Source organism: Suricata suricatta, chromosome 12, assembly GCF_006229205.1.
Source record: "Suricata suricatta isolate VVHF042 chromosome 12, meerkat_22Aug2017_6uvM2_HiC, whole genome shotgun sequence".
In the NCBI taxonomy this organism is placed as follows: domain Eukaryota; kingdom Metazoa; phylum Chordata; class Mammalia; order Carnivora; family Herpestidae; genus Suricata; species Suricata suricatta.
In genome coordinates this window covers 79,672,386-79,686,278 of record NC_043711.1, presented here as the reverse complement: position 1 = coordinate 79,686,278, position 13,893 = coordinate 79,672,386, and the positions used below count along the sequence as shown (strand labels likewise).

The window sequence follows — 13,893 nt, the reverse complement described above, 5'->3', positions numbered from 1 at the left end:
GTGCCCCCCTCCCCCTCCGCCCAGCCTGCTTGTGCTTTATTTGTCTAATCAGAGGAAATGCAAGTCCGAGCTCCTTGGGCTAGGCACCTGATATTGCTCATGCAGAGGGCCTCACGGGGACTCTGGGAGTTTTGTAATCCAGAAAACGTGAGGAGGGTTGAGCCCCTGCTGGAGCTCAGGAAGTTAGATGCTCTCTGTCTGTACTGGATTGAATGACGTGCTTCCCCCATTCATGTCCGCCAGAAAACTCAGACTGTGACCTTATTTAGAAATAGGGTCTTTGCAGATGTACCCTGGCTAAGTGCGGGCCCAAATCCGATGACTTGTGTCCTTGGAAGAAGGGACAATCTGGACCCGGGCACAGGTAGACAGGGAGGATGCCATATGGTGACAGGGGCAGAGATGGGAGTGATGGGCCTCCAGGCTGAGGAGTACCAAAGACTGTGGGCACCTCTCACCCCCCCCACACAGGGGGGCCCTAGTGATGCCTTGATTTCGGACTTCCAGCTTCTGGAACTGTGCGATAATAAATTTCTGTTGTCTTAAGCCAGTCCGTGGCACTTTGTTACAGTAGCCCCAGAAAGCAAATAGGATCCAAGCCTGAGGTCTGGGATCTCCCATATTTGACCCTAAATCTGGGTGGGGTCCATCTCAGGAAGGAAAACACCGGACACATAAAGAAGCAGCCAAGGATGTCCTAGAGCTCAGGGCCCAGAGGCTGGCCTTACTGGGAGTGGAAGACAGAAAAATACCTCTCCCCTCAGGTGCCACTTCTAATAACAAGAACCAGAAAGGCATCTCAGGGAGCCTGGGTGGCTCAGTCAGTTGGGTTTCCGGCTTCGGCTCAGGTCATGATCTCACAGTTCGTGGGTTTGAGCCCTGCGTTGGGCTCTGTGCTGACAGCTAGCTCACAGCCTGAGGCCGGCTTCAGATTCTGTGTCTCTCTCTCTCTCTGACCCTTCCCTACTTGTGCTCTGTCTCTCTCTGTCTCAAAAATAAACTATATTAAAATAAAAAGGGTATCTCAGCAGAGGATGCTGACATGACATGAGCACATTTGAGAGTGTGACGCAACCACAAAGCGAACAGTTTGCAGCTGCCACAACGCCTGGCAACAGCTCCTCCTGGCTTTCTTGTTCCCATTTCACAGATGTGGAAACGGAGGCTCTGAGATATTAAGTGACTAGAGCAGCAGGAGTGCCCGCCCAGGCTTTGGGACCTTGTGACTTTGGGTGCATGGCTCCCCCTCCCTGAGCATCCTATAGCTGAACCACAAGTAACGGGACGCACTCCTCGTCGGAGCTGGCTTCTCAAACATTGTCACACGGCATCTTCACAGTCCTGGGAGACAGCTGTTACCAACCCCATCTTACAGTTGAGAACCCTGAGTATTCACAAGGAAAGGGACCTGCACAAAACTGGAAGAGTGTAAGCAAGTCACTTCTTGCAGCGTTACTATGCAATGTGAGTTGAATACGAGGGAACAGTGGGAATGGACGTGATATACAGTTGGTGCTTAATAAAGGCTTGGTGGAAATCTCACAGCAGGTGAGTGGCGCAAGGGGAATTCACACCTAGATCTGCCCTTTTCGGCCCCTCCTCCCACGTGAAGGCATGAGGATGGTGTCTGGCTCAGTGAGCATTCCAGAAGGGTTAACTGAGTCAAAGTATTACTTTCAGGAAGTTGAAAATGTGGATCTTATGCAAATATAGTGAGCATGTGTTTATTTAACTCATTAATGAGGGAACCGGCCAGCTGGAGGGTCAAGCTGGTTCAACAGAGGGCAGGATGGCAAAGTCAGGTACAAAACTGGTTAATGTCTTACAGGATGACAAAACCACAAACGTTAGCATTATTTTCCTACGGGACGAAAATCATCTGCAACTGTGCATCCCTCGCCAGTTAAAGTATAACTTCACCGACTCAAAAGTCTGACCAGTAATAAACCGCAGAGTCAAACAAAGGTACAGCTCCTAGAGAATCAGGTGACCCAGTTGGGCTGATCAGACGGTGTCTCAGAATGACATTGAAAGGGCACATCAACTTCCTTTTGTCTTATTTCTATGTGTTGGATATTTTTTTTTCACCGTGGTTACTACTGCTGTGACTAGTCCTGGTATTATGATTTCCCTTCTCTCTGCTGAAGGGCCGCTCACAGGCCTCACAGGTTGTTCAGAAGGAGTACACAGTCCCCACTGCCCCCTTCACACAGGGAGGGACCCAGGGCAGAGCTTTGGCCCACAAGGGATAGTCAGGGACACACCCGGGCCAGAGAGCGGATCCCCTTCCAGGCTGAAGTGGGGTGGGGGCCAGCAGAGGGGGCTTCTGTCCTTGGAGAGATCTGTAGCAGGTGACTTGTCAAGTGAAATAAAGCGCCCTGGGGGATACATAGTGGCGATTCCCTGTAGGTTCGTCATGTGTGTATGTGCCTTATAGCGTAGATACATTTATAAGTGTGAAAGCCATCTGGAAAAATACCCCCCCCACTCGGTCACAAGGTGGGGGTGTGAGGATGAAGGGGGAACAATCAACCCCCTGCATTGTTTAAATTGGTTACCCCCACACTTGTTTTCCTGTGCAACTCTTTCCCTGTACCATCTTTAAAATGTGTTTGGATCTTACGCATACTGTGTATGAGAGAAGATTTCTGGGAGCTTGTCCCAGGGACTAGGTATGGGGGGTGGGCTTCCCCACCCATTCGCCTCCTACTCTCTGGCTTCTCATCATCCTTATAATTCCTGACGGAGAACGTCCAGAAGGGCCGCGACATCCCTGGGGACAGAGCCCAGGCTTGCAGGCGGGGATCCTGGGTGGCGGCTCCCTCTGCCCCTGGCGGGGTCCCGCGGGACGGAGCGGGAGGAAGGGGTGCGGCCCCGAAGGACGCTCTGGCCGAGGCCGGGCTGGGTCTGCAGCTGACGGTGGGGGTGGGGAGCAGATGGACGGGTTGCCCGACGGCTCGGGGTCCCCCGGTCCCGTCCAGGTGGCTCCGGCCGACTCCGGGCCAGCTGCGGGGCCCGGGGAGGGGCGGGCAGCCCGGATGGGGAGGGGACCCCGTTTTCCATGACAATGCCAAGGCGGCGCGTACAAAGGCGCCGCAATCAGCGTTTTATTGGCTCGAGTTAATTATCTGAGGCGGGAAGGGGGCGGGCGGGGCCCTGGCGATTCCCTCGTGAGGTTGGGGTGGGCTGGGCTGGGGTGGCGAGACCCGAATGGGCGGGGGCAATGGGGAAGCGGCTGTTCCCAGCCTCGGCGGCCGCAGCCTGCGGCTCGGTGGCAAAGCGCCATCGCCCCCTGGTGGGCACCTCATTCATTCGTTCGCTCCCTCATTCATTCGTTCACTCCCTCGCCCGTTCACGGTGTTGCTCTGCGGAGCACTGAGTGAATTAGCATAGGGCTGAGAACAGGGCCCATTTTAAAAAAATGCTCCGTCCTGGGCTGGGCCCCCCTCGGTTGCCGTTTTCACCAGCGCAAGGCTCTCAGCCCAGCGCCACCGGCGGACTTATAAACAGACAATTATAACGCAGCCTGGCAAATGCGGGTGTAAGGGCAGGATCGCGGGAGGGGGTCCCCCGGAGGAGGGCCTTCGGGACAGGAGGGAATTCTGGAGGGCTCGCTGGAGGAGGCCCAGTTTCCGATAAGGCATGACTGACAAGTGGAAATTTGCCCGGTGAGGGGGTGGAGGGGCACAGGAGACAGGGCCCTGCCGGAAAAGTGTTCAGCAGGTGCAGAGCGGTTGCAGTAAGAACAAGTAGTGTGCGTTCTGGAAAGAGCAGCTTGCTGGGGTAGGGTCCTGGAACTCACCTTGCAAGGGGAGAGGTGGGCAAAGAGGTGGATAAGTGGGTGGTGCGTGGGTGGGGTGGGGTGGGAACTCCTGTCAGATTATTTCCTGTTTATCATTCTCTCCTTTGTGTTTGGGGAGACTTTGGCTGCCCCACCCCGATCTGGACCCTTCCGTATGGATTCAGACCTTATTGCCCCTCCATCACTGTCCTGTTGTCTCCCTGACTCCCTTCAATTTGCTCTTCAGTCTGCCTGTGCTCTAACCCCCAACATGACTTCTTTAAAAGCAAAACTTACTACTTTTCAGCGTTACTAAGGCACAGGATTTATAACCCAGTGGCTGTAACAGAAATCCCTGGAATAACAGTCTTTGAAAAAAGGAGAGGCGTTTCTCTTTCACGTAAATCAAGTCTGAAGGTAGGCAGTCCAGGGCTGGCCTGGGGATGGTACTTCATAGTTGGGGAACCAGACTTCTTATTCCACCATCCTCAGAATGTGGCTGCCACTTCATGGCCCAAGATGGCTGCTCAAACACTAGCCATCACATCTGCACCCCTGATGGGGAGCCTTCCAGTCATCAGAAAGGAAGAAGGGGTCAAGAAGGGAGTCCTTCTACAGACCCTTTCTTGAAGTCACAGATGATCCTTTTACTTACATTCTATTGGTCAGAACTTGATTACATGGCCACACTAAGCTCTACAAGAGAGGCTGAGAAATATGGTGTTCCAGGCATCAGGCGTCCAGATAAAAGTTTTCACGGGAAGAAATGGAGTGTAGGTACTGCAGGACAACCACCAGTGTCTGTCACACTCAAGACGTCCACGCCTAGGAGTGTGTCCTACAGACGTGTCCGCCATGCGACGTGTCCCCCATGTGACGTATCTACAAGGTTATTCACTACAGCACTGTTGATGATGGCAAAAAACTGGAGGCAGCTTCAACAGGGGACTTTTTAAACAAACGTCGGCACCTCTGTACAGCGGAACACTCTGCAGCCATGAACACAAGCAAGCAAGGTCTCTACGTCCTGATATGAGATCGCCTTTCAGGTATCTCACTTTGAAAACTAGTCTGGCGGTTTCTTACACACGTACTCGTGACCCAGCAATTTCACCCCTAGGTATTTGACCCCCACCCAAAATACAAATACTTGTCCCCAGAAGGACTTCGATGCGCATGTTCCTAAGAGCTGTTTGTGCTAGACAACAGCTGGAGACAGCTCAGTGTCCGCCCACTCGTGAGTGGGTCAGCCGTTCCCTGCGCTGCAGTGTAAGAGGGACACACGCGTCCAATGGTGCAGAAGAATCTCAAAGCGTTCGGAGCAAAGACGGGCCGGACACAAAAAATAACTTGCTATAGTGATGCTATTTGTATCAAATTCTAGAACAGGTGAAATAAATCAGTCCATGGTGCCTGAAACCGGCCCTGTGCCTTCCTCTGGGAACAGAGGGGATTGGATTGGGAAGGCGTGAACAGACTTGGGGAGCTGCAAGTGTTTTGTATCGCAACTGGGTGTTGGTTACACAGATGCATTTCTCTGTGGGTAAATTATACCTCAACGTTTACAAGCTTCTAGTATATTTATTTATTTTTGAGAGAGATGGAGTGTGAGAGGGCAGGGGGCAGAGGGAGAGGGAGACACAGAATCTGAAGCAGGCTCCAGGCTCTGAGCTGTCCGCAGAGAGCCCAGTGCAGGGCTCAAACCCACGGACTGCGCGATCATGACCTGAGCTGAAGTCGGATGCTTAACCGACTGAGCCACCCAGGTGCCCCATACTCAATATTTTTAAAAAGCAAGGTGCAGAACAGTGAGCAAAATATGCTATCCTTTATGTTGGAAATGGAGAGAAATTTGCTTGTATCTGCATAGACCCTGGGACAGGCCGGTAGGAACAGTTGTTCAGGATGACTGTTACGGACATAGCTGAATGTACTGCATAAGAAGAAACTGAAAAGGAAGAGACCAGTTTATCTGTGCAGATTTGGCATCGACAAGCCCCAGCTCCAAATCCCTCAGTGGCTCCCCCTTGCCATCAGGGCAAAGTTCAGGCTGCACCATCCCTACCTCACGTGGCCCTCTCCAGGCAGCCTTGGTCGACAGCCCTGCGCCAGGCTCTCTCAGTCCTTTGTGCCCACGTTGGTCCCTCGGCTGCTCCTTCCCCAGGAGGCTCAGCTGCTGGCCACGCTCACCGCGGTCTGAGCTGGCTCCCGGGCCCCCACAGTCCTGTGGCATTCTTCCTCATCCGTCCAGACTGCCGTGTTTATTGGTGCTGACCGTGAGCTGGACCCCAGGCTCCCCAGAAACAGATGGGAGCCATCGTTAGGGACAAACTTGCTTTCCAAGTCTGTTGTCTCCCAGACAGAGGGCTTCTCCTGCCCAGAGAGTCTGACAGTGGCCTCTCTCGGCGGGCCCAGCTCTGGCTTGGGGCAAAGGCCTTGATGAAATATGTTGTTTTAAAATTAAGTGTTTGCTGCCCAGAGAATATGTCCCATGAATGGACCAACAGGGCCCTGCTCGTTTAGGACGTGGAGAATAAAAATACGCCATTGTGGGGTTGTGTGATGTGTCCAGGTTCCTGTGAATGTGACCTTTGGTAACAGGGTCTTTGGAGATGTAATCGCATATAAGATTGTGCTGGGTAAGGGTGGTCCCTGATCCGCACACAGGCTGGTGTCCTTATAAGAAGAGGGAGGGGCACCTGGGTGGCTCAGTTGGTTGAATGTCTGACTTCAGCTCAGGTTATAATCTTATGGTTCATGGGTTCAAGCCCTGCATCAGCCTCTGTGCTGACAGCTCAGAGCCTGGAGCCTGCTTCAGATTCTGTGTCTCCCTCTCTCTCTGCCCCTCCCCTGCTTACACTCTGTATCTCCCTCAAAATAAATAAACATTTAAACAAATTTTTGAAAAGGAGGGAAATCTGGACGCAGACAGGCAGGGAGGACCCCGTGTGGCAATGGAGGCTGAGACTGGAGAGACAGGGGCAACCCCTGCGAGGAGCTGGGAAGCGTCCGCCCCTGGAGCCTGTAGAGAGAGCCGGCCCTGCCGACACCTTGGTGTTGGACTTCCAGCCTCAGAACTGCGAGAGAATACATTTCTGTTGGCTGAAGCCACCCAGTCCATGGTAATTTGTTACTGCAGCCCTGGGAGTATAGCCACACCAAACCAGTAGACACCCAAGACAACTGTGGGTAGTGACAAGCACTTCGGAAAAATAAAACGAAACATGGAAATAGGGGGTGATGGAGAGTGATTGGGAGCAGGGCCACCTTCGCTCCAGGGGTCAGGGAAGGCCTCCTGGAGGAGGTGATGTTTCAGCGCAGACCCACAAAATGAGGACCCCACCATGTAAGCAGCAGGCAGAGGTGCTGGGGGCAGGTGAGAGGCTTGGCAGGGTTGAAAGCTACCGGATGCAGGGCTCAGTGATGGTGGACACCTCGTTGGTGTCTGCCCGGGAGTGGACCAGGAAGGGACGGTCTGTAGGTCTCAGAACCTGCTGCGTGGCTGAGGCGGGTCACCCCTCGGCCTGGGCCGGCTGGCAGCCGATGGAGGAGGCCGGCTACACAGCTGACACTCTGCTCTGTAATTGTGATGAACTGTCGGGTCCTCTTCCCTGCTCTCCGAGGCCATGGTGTGACAGCTGCAGAGTGAAGCAGTGAGGCCAGGAAGGGGTTAATGGGCTGCCCCTCCATCTGAGCCCTTCACACAATGAGGCGAGGGGGGAGGTTTCTGGTGGGGGTGTGTGGCATCAGCTGGGGGTGAGTGAATGGAGGGGACAAGGGCCTTGTCCCTGGGGACTGGACGAGGACTCTGTGGGGAGAGGGGTCAGAACCCTCCCCCCTGCTGTTATTTTCATCCATCCATCCCCTCCCCGCCCAGAGCATCCCAGACAACCGGCCTCTGGGTTCCAAAGTGGGCAGTGTCCTCAGCCTCATGGAATTCTGGAAAGCACCATCTGAAAGAATTGCACAATGGTGAAATGTCACCGTCGGGGGGAGCTCGTTAATTCCTGTCATTTTCAAACTTTTTTGCTTAATTATTAGCAGTGGAACCCAGAGCCCCCACCCCCGCCTCATTTCCTCCTCCCCAAACAATAAAGAGTATGTGGATTACATCAAGAGCAGCCTGGGCACCCGCCTAAATCATTCGTTCCCCCGTTCTGCCACTCACAGCTGGGGCTGGCGGCGGGAGTCTGTCTCAGGTATGCGGCCCTCGCCCCAGAAAGTTCCCTCCTGGTCCTTTGGGGTCAGTACCCTTTCCCCTGATCCCCGGTTGAATAATGCCCCTCTCCTCCTAAGACATGGCCTTCTAATCCCTGCGTCTTGTAAGTGTTATGTTATTTGGAAAAAGGATCTTTGCAGATGTAATTAAATGAAGGGTCTTGAGGGAAGAGATGACTGGATTACGAAGGCGGACCCTCAATGCCATCCCAAGTGTCCTTATAAAGGAGAGGCAGGGGTGTCTCTGGCTCAGACGGTAGAGCATGTGGCTCTTGATCTCGGGGTCGTGAGTTCGAGCCCCACACTGGCTTACTTAAAAAAAGAGAGACAAAATTGCGGAGGGGCAGGCTGACGAGCACAGAGGCAGACGCTGAGGGGTGTGGCCACAAGCTGAGGCATGGCTGCAGGATCCGTTCCGCCCGTGGAGCCCGAGGGAGCGCAGCCCCACAGACAGTGTCGTTGCAGACTTTTGGCCTGGGAACTGTTAAGAGAGTCCACGCCTGTTGTTTTAAGCTGCCAGGCTGTGGACCTTTGTGAGAGTAGTTCTGAAAAACAAATGCACTTGGCCACCTTGCCTGTGTCCGGCGGTACCATTTTGCCTTTGCAAGAAGGCCAGGTAAGTGGGATTCCACAGTAGATGCAGCCTTTTGAGTCTAGCTTCCTTCACTCCGCAGAACGCCCGTGGGATTCAGCCGTGTCGCGTCGATCAGAAGTCTGCTCCTTTCCATTGCTAAGTCGTATTCCACGTGTGGTCGCCCAACGGCTTCTTCGTCACCCCGCAGTTGAAAGGCACTTGAGTCATTTCCAGTATCAGGTGACTCTGACTAGTGCTGCAGCGACCATGGGCACGCAGGTCGTTGTGTGGACAGAGGTGGTCGTGTTTCTAAGGTAGAGATCTAGCGGTGGAATTCCTGGGCCATTGCCCGAGTATATTTATGATTCTACAAGAAACCAATGAGCTTTTCCAAAGACACCACGCCATTTTGTGTTCCCCCTCAGCAGCTGGGGATCGTCAGGGTAAAAGAATGTTTGGGTGGTGTGGGTGCGTAGGCACAGCGTTATTGTGAGGATTAAGGGAGTATGTTAGGAGGATGTCCCCGCCTTGGAAATGTCAGCCCGTTCTTTTGTTATCACTGCAGGGGAGCTGCAGGACTGCGAGGCTGGGTGGGCCAGGCGGGCTGGGCGGGGGGCCCTGGGGAGCTGGCAAACCCGTGCCCGTCCTGAGGGTCAGAGTCCGCAGGCGACAGTGAGGTAGAGGTCTGGGGATCGGTGGTTTTCCAGGGACTGCTCTTGGGATGCCCAGTCTCCCCTGGAGGAGAGGAGATCTTAGGGAAAGCAGCCCCTTCCCCTGAACTGTCCACAGCCAACACCGAAGGCACGTGGGGCTTCGTGCCCTGTTCCGGCGACATCCGCCAGGAGGGAAAGCAAGCCCGAGGGGTCAGAGCTTTCAGTTTTTCAAACGTAGCTGTAGATCTAGATTTTGAAGTTGTCTCCTTATTTTTTAAAGTCCTCGGAACCCTCGGGGCTCCCAGGGGGCTTCATCGGTTAAGCATTCGACTTGGTTTTGGCTCCGGTCATGATCTCGCCGTTCTTGGGTTTGAGCCCTGCATGGGGCTCTCAGGTGGCAGTGTGGACCCTGCTTGGGGTTCTGTTTCTCTTCCTCTCTCTGCCCCTCCCCTGCTCTTGTGCGTGCTCTGTCTCTCTCACAATAAATAAAGTTGAACAGTAATAATAAAAAAAAAGTGTTCGGAACTCTGTCAGACTTTTAGGACACCCTGTAAGGCGCTAACTCGCCAGACCAGAGGGCTGGGGGTAGGGGGGCCCGGGGTGGCCTGCTGATGTCCCCTGAGGTGAAAGTGTCTGGGTCCCCGCGGGGTGAGCTCTAGGGGCAAGAACCTTTGGGTTTTGCTCCCCTCAGCATCCACAGTCTGTAGGCCAGGGCTGGCGGGGACTGAAGAAGGAAGAGACAGTGGGATACCTGGACTTGGACTTAGAGAGCCCCGCTGGCGGATCTGCCTCTGCCTACAGGGTGTTTATTTGCAAAGCACGTCATTAAGGTTTGAGTTCGTGTGTCACACAGCACCGGATCACGGAATGTATGTAATATATGTCATAATCTCACGCGCACGCATCAGATTCCTCAAATTCTGTTGCCTCCCCCTTCAGCACAGAATCCGAATACTTCCACCTCCAAAGCCGCCACCCGGGTCCATGGTCACCATCTGTATTCAGTGGGTCGTTGCCAAGTCTCCTCCCTGGTCTCCCTGCTTCCCTGTGGCCCCTCACTGCAGAGGCCGGATGGCCTTGGAGAGGTGCCCCATGGCCTCTGGGGGGAAGGTCTACAGGAAGCTTTAGGGGCAAAGGGGTGTTGAGCAGGGTCCTTCCGAGGGGAGGTCTGCTCTCCCCCACACAGAGGAGTGGGTCCTGAGGTGGCCGGGCAGAGAGGGCGGTGTCAAGGCCTGGCTGCGGTCCTGTCCACTGTGCACAGCTTGGAGCCCCCGGCTATGCATGAGTGCGGGCAGGGGGTGTGCCCGTGCAGGGGTGGGGTGGGCGTGTGTGTGGTGTAGAGCTCAGCTCCTGTTCTCTGGCTGTGTGGCCTTGGGCGATTTGCCTAACCCGTTAGTGCCTTTATTTCCTCCTCTATGACCTGAGACTAAAAATACTAACACATACCTCCTAGGGCTATTATGAGGATTTAAGGAGTTTAATGTGTGTGGAAGGGTTTAGGACAGTATTAGCACCCGTAGGAATGACCTAAGTGTTGGCTCTTGATATTATTATTGGTATAGATCAAATCCTAGCGCTGCCATGGACAGGCTGTGTGACTTAGCGCAGGTCACTTGGTCATTCTGGGCTCCTTTTCCTCACTTATAAAAACGGGATCTTATTGGCACTATCCATACCACAGTTGTGAGGATTCAAGGAAATGCCACGTGGGAAGGCCTCCATCCGGTTCAAGGTTGACCTTTGGTTGTGCAGGCATGGGAGCCTCTGCCTATGTAGGCATGGGGCACGGACTCCTGTGGCCTGGACCCCTACATCTACTTTGAAGGGCCTGCCCCCTGCCGGACCCCAACGGATCCACCTTTTTCAAGCCCACCGCTTTCTTGCCCTCTTTTTCCTGCTTCTTAGGATGCAGCGCCACCTGCTGGCTCAAAGCTACATTGCACCCAGAGCCCACTACCTGCATGAAAGGAAGGGAACATGACCATACATACATACATACATACATACATACATACATACATACATAGGTAGGTGTCAGCCTTTCCCTGTAGAAACTCAGCCTCTCAAGGGAGGTCACCCAGAACGAGCTATGAAGCTGGGGGTTCATATCCATGTCCCTTCTCCCTGCCCTCCAAACACCCTCCTAAGGTGAGTTCAAATTCAAGTTCTGGACTCACCCCTCCCCTCTACTCAGAGAGGAGCCAGGAGCTGAGATCAGAGTCGTAGGGAGGATGCCAGGCTGTCCTCCAGGACCCAGATTAAAAAAAGAGCACTAGACTGGGAATCCCCAGTCTGGGGTCTCAGTCCAGTTTCCCCAGCCACCAGCAGAGCAGCCTTGGGAAAATCCTCACCACTTATTTATTATCATTTTTGAAATACTGTTCCTGCAGGGAAGGTATTTAACATGAGGGTTAGGTTCTAATGTGAGGAGAAAATTATAAAAATAGACAGCTTTATAGAACTCCAAAAATCCTTTAAATCGCTCATAAAGTACAGATTTCTGAACATATTCCTTTGCAGTAATAAGTGCATTGGACATAAAGAGGGGCAGTGTGTGGTAACAATTATACGGGTTTGCAAACTCTAATTTGGGATTCAGCTCTCACTCATATATGCGGGATTCTGCCCACGCCCTGCATCTTTCTTACTGCTGGGCTTCTGTCCAGGCAGAGCCACCCACACTCCATACATTGGTCCCCTTTCTCTCTCTCTGGCCACACACAGTTGCATTTATGAAGTTACATAATAAGAACAGCCAACGTTTACTGACCACTTATTGTGCATCATAATAAATAAGGTCCTGAGGCCCTTGCCTGCATTCATTCATATCATCCTTCTGGAAGTTTTGAGGTAGGTGTGCCTGTTACAGAAGAGGACACTGAGATACTCAGAGGGTAAGCAGCCCAAGGTCACATAGCCAATGAACGGCCGAGCCTGGACTTGAAGCCGAGGAGTCTAGGACCAGAAACCACACTCGTAACTTGCTACCCACTTGAATGGAAGCCCTATGGGAGCCACGTGTGCAGGTCTATGTGTCCATCATCAGCCCACGCGCTCCCTCAGGCAGACTGGAACCGGTCTGTGTCATCTGTGCATCAGATGGTCCTTTCCAGCCAGGACCCAAGCAGGGCATGAGCTTAGTTACGGCTGAACAAATGCACTTGGCTCCCTGGGCCCCCATGTCTTCATCTGTCAGACAGGAATAACCGCACTTCAGATTGCCCAGGGCCCCAGTGAACTTGAACTGTCAGCAGGAAAGCTCTTTATTATTTTTGTAAATTTTTAAATATTTATTTACTTATTTTTGAGAGAGAGAGAGAGAGAGAGAGAGAGAGTGCACATGCCGGGGGAGGGGCAGAGAGAGGGAGAGACACAGAACCCGAAGCAGGCTCCAGTCTCTGAGCTGTCAGCAGAGCCCAACGCGGGGCTCAAGCCCACGAACTGCGAGATCATGACCTGAGCCGAAGTCGAATACATAACTGACTGAGCCACCCAGGCACCCCGTGGGAAAGCTCTCTTTAAAAACCCTCCATTCTCCCTTTACCCACTTTCTGTTCATCTCTGACTCTGGCATTCAGTCTGCCCAGTTTGGCAGCGAGCACCAACCTGCGGGAGCTAATTATGTGCCTCTTTCTCCAACTCTGCATTCAGCAACACCATATTTATAGCTTGAAATTCGAGTAGCTTGAAATCAGCAACAGTTAGAGTATTTCCACCGTGGAAATCGGCAATGGTGCAAACAGGGTGATTTCCCTTTAGAGACGTTAAACCTTTACAACTTCCAGGAGAAAGCGGATCTTCTCGGGACCACCTTCTGGGAGTGGGACAGTAGAGCCATCACACCTGCTGGCTCTGGAGCCAGATCACCGGGTTCAAACTCCAGCTCGAGCACTGACCGGCTGTGGGATCTGGTTCAGTTACTTAACCTCTCGGAGCCTCATTCATTTCGTCCAAGAGACAATTACCCGTATCATTAGGGCTGCGATGCAAGCATCCACGTAAATGCTCTCCGTAAATGTTACTTATTAATATTACAAATCAGCCAACAAGGTGAAGGAACTTTCTTGTTTCCCCCTCCGAGAAAAGGGGGTGGTGCGAACAGAGTTTGCAATGATAAAGAGGAGCCTTCGGAACAGGGCAATGTGTAACCCCAGGTTGAGGCCCTAATGGCGGGCATCTCGAGCGCCAGCAGGCCAGGTCTTTGAGAGCCAGTGTGGGCCGTGCCCATGGCGACTAGGGGACAGTGAGCTCCTCTAGGGAGGGCCGCTGTCAGCCCTTGGGCTGGGACAGATTTGGGGAGAAGCAGGTGATCTAACCAATGATTCTCTCTGCTTTTCCCTCTCCTTCCTGCTTGCCAGGGAGCACTCCTAGAGGGATGCTGTGCGCTTGGTGATGCATGAGACGTAATGTACATAACGAGAAGTGTACAAAAAGGAGGAAGGTGGGGGCACTTGCGGGCTCAATCGGTTAAGCGTCCGACTTCGGCTCAGGACATGATCTCACAGTTCATGGGTTCGAGCCCCATATCGGGTTCTGTGCTGACAGCTATCTCCCTTTCTCTCTGCCCCTTCCCCACTTATGCTCTGTCTCTCTCTGTCTCAAAAATAAATAAAAAACCAAAAAACAAAAATAACAAAAAGGGGGAAGGAATGCAGCTACATAGGAAC

The 13,893-nt window shown here is 53.1% G+C and overlaps 1 long non-coding RNA gene across 1 annotated transcript in view; it reads left to right on the top strand.

The window, feature by feature from the left end:
• Positions 1-8,745, top strand: part of LOC115273984 — a 48,049-nt gene extending 39,304 nt beyond the window's left edge. Inside the window, exon 3 of the long non-coding RNA XR_003901031.1 lies at positions 8,674-8,745. This is a non-coding gene — a long non-coding RNA (uncharacterized LOC115273984). The remainder of the gene's footprint in view (positions 1-8,673) is intronic.
• The last annotated feature ends 5,148 nt before the right edge of the window (positions 8,746-13,893 follow it).